General features: G+C 38.1%; 1 protein-coding gene across 1 annotated transcript in view; it reads left to right on the top strand.

The window, feature by feature from the left end:
* The window catches only part of LOC102038597 (ketosamine-3-kinase-like), a 4,002-nt gene extending 3,843 nt beyond the window's left edge, over positions 1-159 (top strand). The window contains exon 5 of the mRNA XM_005429514.2: positions 1-159. This exon is cut by the window's left edge and continues 492 nt beyond it. The gene's annotated coding sequence lies outside the window, so the exon portion shown is untranslated.
* Positions 160-10,535: the final 10,376 nt, after the last annotated feature.

Here is a 10,535-nt window from a genome sequence, read left to right as displayed (position 1 = left end):
ATTATTCATTCCTTTTTAGGATAGCTGGAGATAACTCCACGAGGGAAAAAACTAAGGAAGGAGTGAATTTGCACTGTGAATTAAGGTCTCAGTGTCCCGAAAGCATGTGAGACTCTGCAGGGTAGTACAATTTTAGATGCCTAAAAGTTGCTCACTGCATTTTGCTGTGTCTTCCTCCCTCTTTGAGCTCTTCGTGTCCAGTTGTGTGCATGAGAGCAACGTTAACAACAGAGCTTGAAAGTACAGGAGATTTTTGTAACAGGAACTGTGAGAGGGGATTTGGACTTGCTATTAATTTTCACAGAATCAGAGTGGGTGAGGCTGGGGGGGGGATCACAGAATGTCATCTAGTCCAACCTCCCTGGCTTAGCAGATTACTTAGGGTTGGGTCCAGAGGCTTTTAAAGACCTCCAGGGTTCTGCTGATTGATTCAATTGGATGCAGGCTGTGGGTGCCTCCTAGAGTGGTTGTAGGCTGTTCTGTGCTTCAATATCCACAGCAATTCTGCTTCCATCAGAGCTAGTTCTCTTCCTTTTTTGGATTATGCTTTTGTCCAGTAGTGGGCATTCTTAGAGAACTTTCCAGATAAGACATTTTGCACATACACAACTTGTGGAGGTGTATTCTCCACAAATGAAATAAAACCTGCACATGCTTCACATGTATGACTAAAGTCATCAAAATCCACCTAATAATGAAACCATGTCAGCTGGCACTTTGTGTTTTCCACACTCACAAAGAAAACTATAAAAATACAACTTAAAGGTCAGGGGAGACTCCTGGGATGGCTCACAAGCTGTAACCCTCTGCTTCTCCACAGGAATGAACTGCTTGTGCTTTCTGATACCAGTGTGTTTATCCACAATAGCTTATCAACCTTTTTCTGGGACAAGGATCAGTAAACCACAGCATTTGTGTCACTGGGACCCCAAATGTTCCCAGTGTCAAGGCTGCACTGTTTGTACACCTGTGCTCATGAGAGTTCCAATGCAGACTTGGAGTGCTGCACTGTTCACTCCAAAATATTCTGTGTAAAGGCCTCAGACACACCAGGAAGGGGAAGGTGTAGACACCTCTGGGCTCAGTACTGGTCTGGATAACCTGGAAAGCAAGGGAATCTTCCTTTCCTAAACTCTCAGCTGGCAGTCCCCACTAAGTGCAAGCTGTGGCTGTTGTGGTAAGAGACAAAAAACCGAAGGAAGGTGACGTGTAACTCCCAGAGCAGCACTTCACCCTGTCAGAAGTCCTTGGAGATAATTCCACAGAGTGTGGCTGTAATTCTGAATTTGTGCTCTTTTGATGTAGGCTGGTAGTGGTGCTGCTGTGCAAGGCTGCCAGGTAGGTGAGAGAGATGCATGACTGTAATGTGCACTTTGAGTGTTGGGGAATGGCTTGTGTTAACTAAAACTGCTTTGCACTGGGCTTTGGTGGATTACTGAGGGTTTTCTAGTTGCAGTTACTTACACAAATTGGAAACAAGTTTGGAGAAGACTGGTATTTGGTACTACTTTCCTTAATTCTACTACTTTTCTCACTGGCTGTTTGACTTTTGCTGCAAAAAATCTGCTTGGTAGAATAGGTTTTACTTTTACCTTGTTACCTGAATAAAAGTTTTCCTAGTTGATTATTGTTGTCACTGTTTTCTGAATTAGAACCTTACATCTTGGTTTATTCTTGGGGAATTACTTGGTCTGACCTGTTAAAGATCCTTAGTTTGTTGGATAAATTATGATCATCGGAGGTGTTTCTGGGAATGTGCATGGTCATGGATTGGTTTGGAGCAGTGTGTCACTGAGGAAAATTGACATGGTCATTACAGAGCAAGTCAAGATGTTAATTTTCCTAAAATACATGTAACTCTTTAACTCTTCATTTTAGCAGGGGAAAATGAATATGAGAGTGGATTTTCTGTCAGTTGTAGTTCTGAGATAAACTTACTGATAAACAGCAACACTTCAGGGATGACCTTTTCCTGATAGAACTGAATCCAGACATTTTTGTGACTGAAGAAAAGTTGTGTTTATGCAAGTTATGCAGGTAGGAACAATTGTATTTAGAGTTTTATTGTAAGAATATTATGCTGTTTTTTGCTGTCAGTAAGATCAGAAGAAGTGTAGAGAGGCAGAGAAGTGGAATGTGACAGGAATCTCTCCTGTACCCTGGATCCCTCGGCTCTGAGCCCTTCTCAGGCTGCAGAAACTGCCTGCAGATACAAATGTTGCACTCCAGTGCGGGTTTTCCTCCTGCTTCCCATCTTCAGCGCTCTTCCAAAATAGATCTGGTGATTAAAACTGATGCTGGGCTCTTCAGCAGAAGTCAGAGCAGGTGGGAAGTGTCACATTAGAATGTGACAAAAAGCTATAGGGGGAAAACGTTTTTCTGGTAACTAAGCCACGCCACAATTACAAACAGCTTTATTATTTTTTATTTGTAAATATTCAGTTACTTTTGGTTTGTTTGGGGGTTTGTTTTCTTTTTCCTTTAACAATTAAACAGAGAAATGAATTAGGGTTGCTTTCATTATGCAGATGTAGATTTTGCTCTATTTCTCGTAATTTTTTTTTTTTGCCAATCCACTTTATTCCTCTCCCCACATGCTCCACTGCAACCCAGGGTATGATTCTTTCCTGTCAGCACCTGGAGAGCCATCTAACCAAGAATCTTATCTTTACAGAGACATTAGAAGAACAAATATTACAGGATCTGGGTTACAATAATGTTTTAAAGGCTCAAAACTTTATACCTGAGAGTGCCAGTGCACTTTGCAAGTACATCACATGGGTTGATCCTGTTTTTAAATTCAGCATCATTGCAAAAATGAGTTTAATTTTTTTCCTTCTTTTTCTCCTTAAGAGCAATCCTTGCACAACACAGTAGGACTCATTTACAGTGTTAAAAATTACTGTCCTGATCTTCCCCAGTATCACTGATACAATGTAAATTACAGTCAAAGTTCTGAGAAAAAATACAAAACAATCTCCCAGCCAAAATCACTGGAAGGAGAATGAGGTTTATTGGTTTTCAGAAAAACACCTGGTTTGCATTGAGGAGATTTCTCCTTTATTTAAAAGGTAAATTAGCATAATCCTTTCTATAAATTTTTGTACAGTGTTCCACAGGAGCTATAATAAATTGTTCCTAGAAACTGGCTGCATTCAAGCTTGGCTTAATGTTTTGCATGTTTTCTCCTCATTGTTTGGTGTAAATATTTTCCTCCCCTTTTTACAGTCACTGTCTCAGACCTTTGCTGCTCAGTCAGTTGTCACTTCAGTTTCACCATCACCTACAAACAAACAATAAATCAGATCAGAACTTTTGAGGTGATTTAGCACTAAGGACACACAGGCACTGCTTTTTCAGGACCAACATGAACATTGATAATGCTCACCTTGACCGTAGAAATTATGAAAAGGGTTGTTTCCTTGTAAGAAAATAATAAAAAAGGGAGATTCTCTGCTCTGGATGAGGTCTGCATGGAATGCTGTGTTTGTCAGTGCTACACCCTCAGGACTCAGAGCACCTGGAGAGGTGTGGGGTTATCTGTGACACTGTCTTTTGATACTGTAAGCTCTAATAAGCAGCATTTTAAATCCCACTTCCTAGTTCAATTGTGCTTCCTACAGGGATGAGGAAGGACCAGAAGCTCTGGGTGCAAAACACACACCTTCCACAAAAATGTAAAATCTCATAATATGGTAGAACATTTCAGATCCAGCAGTAATTCTTTGGTTTGTGCCTGGTTTTTTTATTTTTTTAGCACCTTGGTTTTTCTACAGTAAAGATTACTAAAATATGAATGATTTTAAACAACAACGCGAGTGTGGCTAAGACAGATGGGCAGTCATCTGTTTCATCAGGGTAGAGTCATACCTTGTTGGAAACATGCTAGAAGAAATTTTGCAGGTCTTTGACATGTAATCTAATATAAATTCATCAAAATCTATTGCTCAACCAGAATACTTGGTGGAAAGACTCATTGGTCTTTCCACCATCACAACTTAAATGTGAGCAAATACCGAGAAATGCTTCAGAGTAAGCAGATGTGCAATTTGTTATTTAAATTGTTGACTATTCCCCTTGTTTCCTCTGAGTGAGTTACATGGAAGTATGTAAAGATCTGTATAAGTGCAGAAAGATGATTGAAAAACGGATTTACAATACTCATGATGCTTTCTTTCCCTGGCATGGTCTGGAAGTTATGACTGCACTTATTTCCAGTACTGCCACTGTTTATAGCCACAAAGCCTGCAAGCATTTGTTTCTGTGATTAATTTAATAATCTTTTTGTGTTTTAAGATGTTTCCTCCACTGACAGAAAGAAAGCTGCAACAAGATCAATGCTTGCAGCAGTATCAGCTCTAAGCAGCCCAGTGGCTCTTACAGCAGCGCCATAATGGTGCATTTTTAGTTCTGTAATTACTTCCCCATGTTACAAATAGCCTGTTATATGTATTTTTACTCTAGCTCTAACACTCAAAGGGTCAGCAGTGGGCAGAAAGATAATTTTGCTCAGCCTAAAAGCATGTAAGCGGAAGCATTGTGCAAGGTAAATTAGTGAAGAACCGAGTTTTATATTTTACTTAAATGCTCTTCTGCTAAGTGCTTTTATATTTATTTTTGAACAGAAAATTAGGTACCTATATGCCATTGACATATTGTTGTGTATTTAAAATACCTTAAAAAAAAAAGGAATCCAGGTAAGAAAGGCCAAATGAAACCTTGACTGAAGCATCCACACTCAATGGATTTTCAGAGGATGTGGTAATTTACAGCTGGAGTCTGGTGTGAAATAATCCATAAGGAAGTTACCACCAAAATAGTCAAACTGGTCAGAGAAGTGGTTCAACATGTCCATATTTCTCTGTAATCTGATTTTTAAATCTTTTTATGCTTGTAGGTCTGCAAAATGCTTTAACTTAAGACCAGTGTCCCACTCATATTTTGCAATTAGAGAAATAATTAATAAAAATAATTAAAAATGCCAGAAATTACACAGTGCTAGTTACCAGTGAAAAAATATTTAGGAGAGGTCATCAAACGAAGGCATGTGATATTTGCAGCACGCTCACACTTTGAGCAGTTTGCAGCTCAGTTTGGTATTTGTGTTTGAGAGGTCTGCACCTGCTTTTCTGGGGCTTGGATTGTTTTTTGGACATTTAAAAAGCTTCATGTGCACAAAACTGGACAAGCAAGAAGTTCCATGCCTAAACTAAGGGAAAACCATGCCAGGTGTACTTTAATTAATCCATCTGCTGCTTGCATTACAGTCCACATCACAAAATTACCCCAAAATACACAAGTGCAGTGCTGGCTGCTTTTATTCAAGCTCCACATATTTCCTGCTTTGATGTGGGACTTTATTTGCCACACAAAAATTATAGAGGTTCCCCACAACATTCCCTGCAGAGGGGGTAGCCTGCCAAGCCCTATTTTTAACTCATTTTAATCTTCAAACCTCTTCTTCCATTGCAAGTGCAGCTTCTTCTATGTTCAAATTTAATCAGAAGAGGGCAGCATTTCATTTATTTTGACAAATTTTTTGTGGGGGCCCTCAGAACATTTCTCTCTTTAGCTTCCAGAGCATGATATGATCACTTTTACAAGTATTGAACACATCTTCCCTGTAGCTTACTGAAAATAATAACTTCACCCACATCACCTCAAATTGAAAGAAAAGATAATATTCTTGAGGATTTTTACTGGGTAAAATTCAGGGGGAATTTTACAAGATCACTTTCTTTGTGTACTTAAAATTGCCTGAAGTGGCATCATTTTATGCAATTGCATAGAAATACATCTCATTTACAAGCCTTCCATCTTTAGAGCTGTAAAATAGAAGAGAGATAAGAGTTTAATTTGGAAAAGCTGTAGTGCTGTGCTTATTTTTTCCTCACTGTTGTATCATATTAATATCCCTTTATTTATATATACATGTATATAACTGAAAAGTTACCTTTTAAGTCTCTTATTGGTGATAATTTATCACATTTTCTGAAGGGATGTGCCCTTGGCAAAGGAAGATAAAGTAGGTAGAAGAGCCTTGCAGTAACTACTTCACACAGCAGGTTTAAATGGAAGGTGTAGGTGAGGTTTACCCCAAACCTGCTTTTATGACAGACTGGTTTGTAAAGGGCTTTGTGAAACTGGCATTTCATAAGGGAACATGTTGGGGGAGCCACCAAAAGGAGGGATTTTGACTTGCTGAGATGAAAGTGTTGTAATTAACTAAATAAACACAGAAAGGGGCACTTGGGTTATAAAGAGATGCTAATTTTTTTAATATAGTGAAACTCTTTCACTTGGGAGAAATAGTTGAATTGCTTCATGAATGGGACAAAGTGGCCAAGCATCACAAATGCTGAGAGATTAATCAGCAGCTTACACGAAAATTACCCAGGAAATCTTTCTGTCACTTAACAAATCATTTGGGAGCATTTATCTCTACAAGGATTTCCATTAAAGTACTGATTAATGAGATCTAGGGAAATTTCATGTTGAGTATTCTGGCTTCTGATGACATTTTTAAGGGAAATTTAAATACTGAAGCACACAATCCTGTCCCAAGGAGACAGGGAGGAGACAATGCAGAGAGGAGGAGAGGCTGTGCTCTGGTAAGGTCTGAGGGCTGCTGTTTTTCTGGTGGCTGGGGGTGAGGAGTTGAGTTTTGTCTTTAGATTTTCCTTTATCAAAAGAGCAGTTCTCCCCACCTGTTTGGGTTTTTTTGGTTTTTTGTGGGGTTCTTCTGTTTTGTTTGGTTTGGTTTGGTTTGGTTTGGTTTTGTTGTTGTTGTTGTTGTTGTGGTTTTTTTTTTTTATTTTCCCCTTTGATTCTGCAGTTTCTGTGTTTATAAACAGAAATAACTCTAACATCACCCACTTTTAATTTTGCCACTGTTGATTTCTTTCAGCATTTGTTTCAGCCTAATTGTATCTGTGCTCTACGGAAAGGACACTCAGAGAAATCAGAGGAAACTCTTTCACCTCAAGCATCATGACAAGAAACAAACAGACAGTGAGGTAGAGCTAAAAAAGGCACAATGAGGTACAGAGATAAATAACTACTTCACTGATCTCCAGAGAAAAGATTCACCTAATCAGATTGCTGACCCTGTATTGCCTGCAGTAGGTGAGTCCAAAAAAAAGTGGGATGCTTAACAACTCCTAAAAGATGCCCAGCTGTAATTTCTGACAAGGTATTTTGAAGCAAAAGAGCTGCAGACAGATATTTGTGGAGATATATTCTATATCTATACATTGAAAAAAAAAGTCACTTCTGCTTTGTGATCACTTTCAAAACACTGCAGCTGCTGCTGCATGCATTCAAACAAAGGGTGTGCTTAAAGTTTTTGTGTCCAACAGTTATGTCATGGTAGTTTCTGAAAGAAAGAAACCAACATGGAAAAAAAACCCAAGAATTAAGCAAGGAAAAAATTTATCTCATTTCCAGGGTCCAAAATGAACACCAACAAGGACAACACAAAACCCACAGTAAAAGAATTGCAGAAAAGTGTGACCCCTGCCTACAGCCCATATTCCAGATGAGCTTTTTCTGATTTAATTTGAATTCTTGATCAATTTCTTTGCCTCAAATCAAGGCCAGTGTCTCTCACACCTGCCTTCTTGAGCGCTCCACAGCAAGAAAAATAATCTCCTAGACTTTACAGCCTTAGGGCCAGTTAGCAGCTGGAGTGAATCTCACTGTCTTTGAATCAAGGTGCCCAAATTCGCAAGTGTCTTTTATTGCTGATTAGAGTGCTCCTAATAAACTGAGACATGGGTTTATGAAATTCTTTCAAGATACAGCATTTTAGAAACTGGAAAAAAAAAAAAGGTGCTGGAGTACCCAGGGCAAAGATTGTAAAATATAATCCTTAAATATAGAGCCATTACTGTAACTTCCCAGTGACTTGAAGACACACAGGAACTGGAATGCTCATAAACAAAGCCATTTTTACAGCCCCTTCTCTGACTGTAAAAATAATAGAAGATCAACAGTTTAAAAATGCACTGGGATGTTAATTTTTCACTGATGTGAAGTGTAATAACTAAAATATTCCTCGTATAAATACACATGTGTAAAATAAACAGATGGACTAACAGACCCCAGCCGCATATTCCTAATTTTTATATAAGAATGTATACACATGTACATTAAGTACATTTAAATACTGTAAGGAATATCTTGGGGATGAAAAAAACCCAATTCTGTAGTCAGATGACTGTTTGTACTCACTAAATGAATAAGTCAGTTAAACTACTTTCTAAAAAAAAAAGATTTTTCACAAAGTGTATTTTTTCTTGCTAATAAACTTTATTTCAAAGAGGGATTGCAGCACTGGGTTTATTGTTTGGGTTTGGCTAATGGTTAGTTTAAAGGGTCTAAGTTTTAACAAAATTCAGTAACTACTTTATACTGTCACCATTACAGGCCTGTTTAGCCTGATTTTCCAACAAACTCTAGCCATGAAAGAGAAATATTTGGCTCAGTTAAGCTGTAATGAATGTAGAGATGGAGAAAGAATAAGTACAAATACACTGGTAGTTTAACATTTAGCTAATTTTGCAGGCAGATAAACCTTGGAGTAAGGCTGAAAATCACTCGAGAAAATTTTGGCTTTTCTAAATTATTTTTGTCTGCTTTTTTACTATTGCTTTCTGGTAGTAATTTTCAGTCACACTACCTGCTGTGTAAACACACACCAGGTGTATGGGATACCAGCTGGTAGCTCTTGTAATCACTGAAATAGAATTATCAATACACAAATTTAGTTGCAGCAGTCCTTTCCATGCTTTTTTGAAAACACAGAATATACAAAGAGGAAAAAAAGTGCTAGATTTGCTTCCTGCAACAGCAGAAAAAAAATTTAAATGTATTCCTTTTAACATCAAAATTAATCATCAGCTGATGAAGTGAGTCCTGCATGAGCATTACCAGGTTTTGAGTGGTTTTTTGAGCCTCACAGGGAGATAGCATTTGCTCTGTATCATTTCATATTTCACCTGCTCCTGATTCAGCTGCTACTGCTTTACTTTATATTTAAGATTACTCCCACAGCCAGAAAATACTCCATTACCCAGAAAAGCACTTTGTGTGTGAGAGGGTCAGTTAGAAATGAGAAAATAATAACAGGATCTTTTTTTGAGGTGTGCCAACGTGTGATGCCAACAAATGTAAACACAAATCCAGATGTTTTGGCAGGCCAATATGAAGAAAATCTCTTTGGTCTTCATTTACATTTTAAAGCAAATATTTTACTAGGAGAAAGTGAAGAATGTTGACATTCCACCACTTAGACCCTAGTCAAAGCCATGTTCTCAATGCCAAAATGTCAACATTTGTTGCAGTTTGCTTCACATTAACATGCTAGAAACACATCTGGCATATTTCTCTTTTTTCCCCCTTTTTCCCCCCACTGTTTGTTGTGGATAGGGAAATGGGAAAGCAAGGTAATTGTAATTTCTCTCAGACAGCAATCTGCACTCAGCTGTTTCGAAAAAAGAATAAAACCCAAACAAAACAACCCAAAAAGCAGAAGGCAGCCATCTCAGATGCACATCTTGTGCACAGAGATCCATATTTATTACCTGTAATCTATAATCCTTACATCCCTTTTGGAATATATATTTACTTACTATAATTTCCGTTCTTTAATAGGGTTTTTAAATCCTAGAGAACCTAATAACTGTTATAGATCACAGGCAAATTCTGTCTGTCTGTTTTCATCTGCCTGGTGCTGTCAGTTGAGTTTATTTCATGGCTGGACTGCCTCCTCCAAAGCTCTCAGGAAACACTTTGATTTTGGCCCAATTCCTCTTCAACCATTCCCCTTTTCCAGACACACCCAGTAGCAAATAAAGACCTTTTTCTCCACCCACATCTCTTCTGTTGTGGACAGCATTTGGCTTTCCTGCCTTGCTCTGATTCCACAACTTTTTTCTGAACAAAAGATTTTGTCACTGATTCTTCCTCCTGGTCAGAAGGGAAAAAAAGAAATTTCCAGCTTCAGGAGCCATGAAGTGCAGACACAAGGCTTGCTGTCCTTGTCCAGCTTTTCATTATGAATTTATTACAAATTTCATAATTTCATTATGAATATGTCCATGTTGTCTCTTATAATCTGACTGCCTGAAGAACCACTTAATAATATCTGTGTTCCTGATATTTCATCCTTCCATTTGCCAACAGAAGTACAAAAAGTCCCAAAGAATCCACAATTGTGTTTATATTAATTATTGTGAATTACTGGGTTTTGTCTTTTTCCAACTGCATGAAATCTCCAGGAAGAAAAGGAGATCCAGCTGTGACAGTCAGACTTATTTATTCTAGAAATAGAAAGTGCTGTGGGAAATATTTAAATTTTTCTCCTTCAAAATTTCATTCACACTTGTTATGCTTTGTGTGTCTGTGCTTTTGAAAAAAATTACAATATAAGCTACTCTCTCACGTGCAGGAATTTGTGTGTGAACTAACAAAAAAACCCCACAAAATCGCACCACCAAAAAAAAACCCAACCAAAACCAAACCAAAACCAAAAA

Source organism: Geospiza fortis, unplaced genomic scaffold (genome assembly GCF_000277835.1).
Source record: "Geospiza fortis unplaced genomic scaffold, GeoFor_1.0 scaffold1199, whole genome shotgun sequence".
Classification (NCBI taxonomy): domain Eukaryota; kingdom Metazoa; phylum Chordata; class Aves; order Passeriformes; family Thraupidae; genus Geospiza; species Geospiza fortis.
The sequence above is the reverse complement of the archived record's forward strand: the minus strand, read 5'-3'. Positions and strand labels throughout refer to the sequence as shown.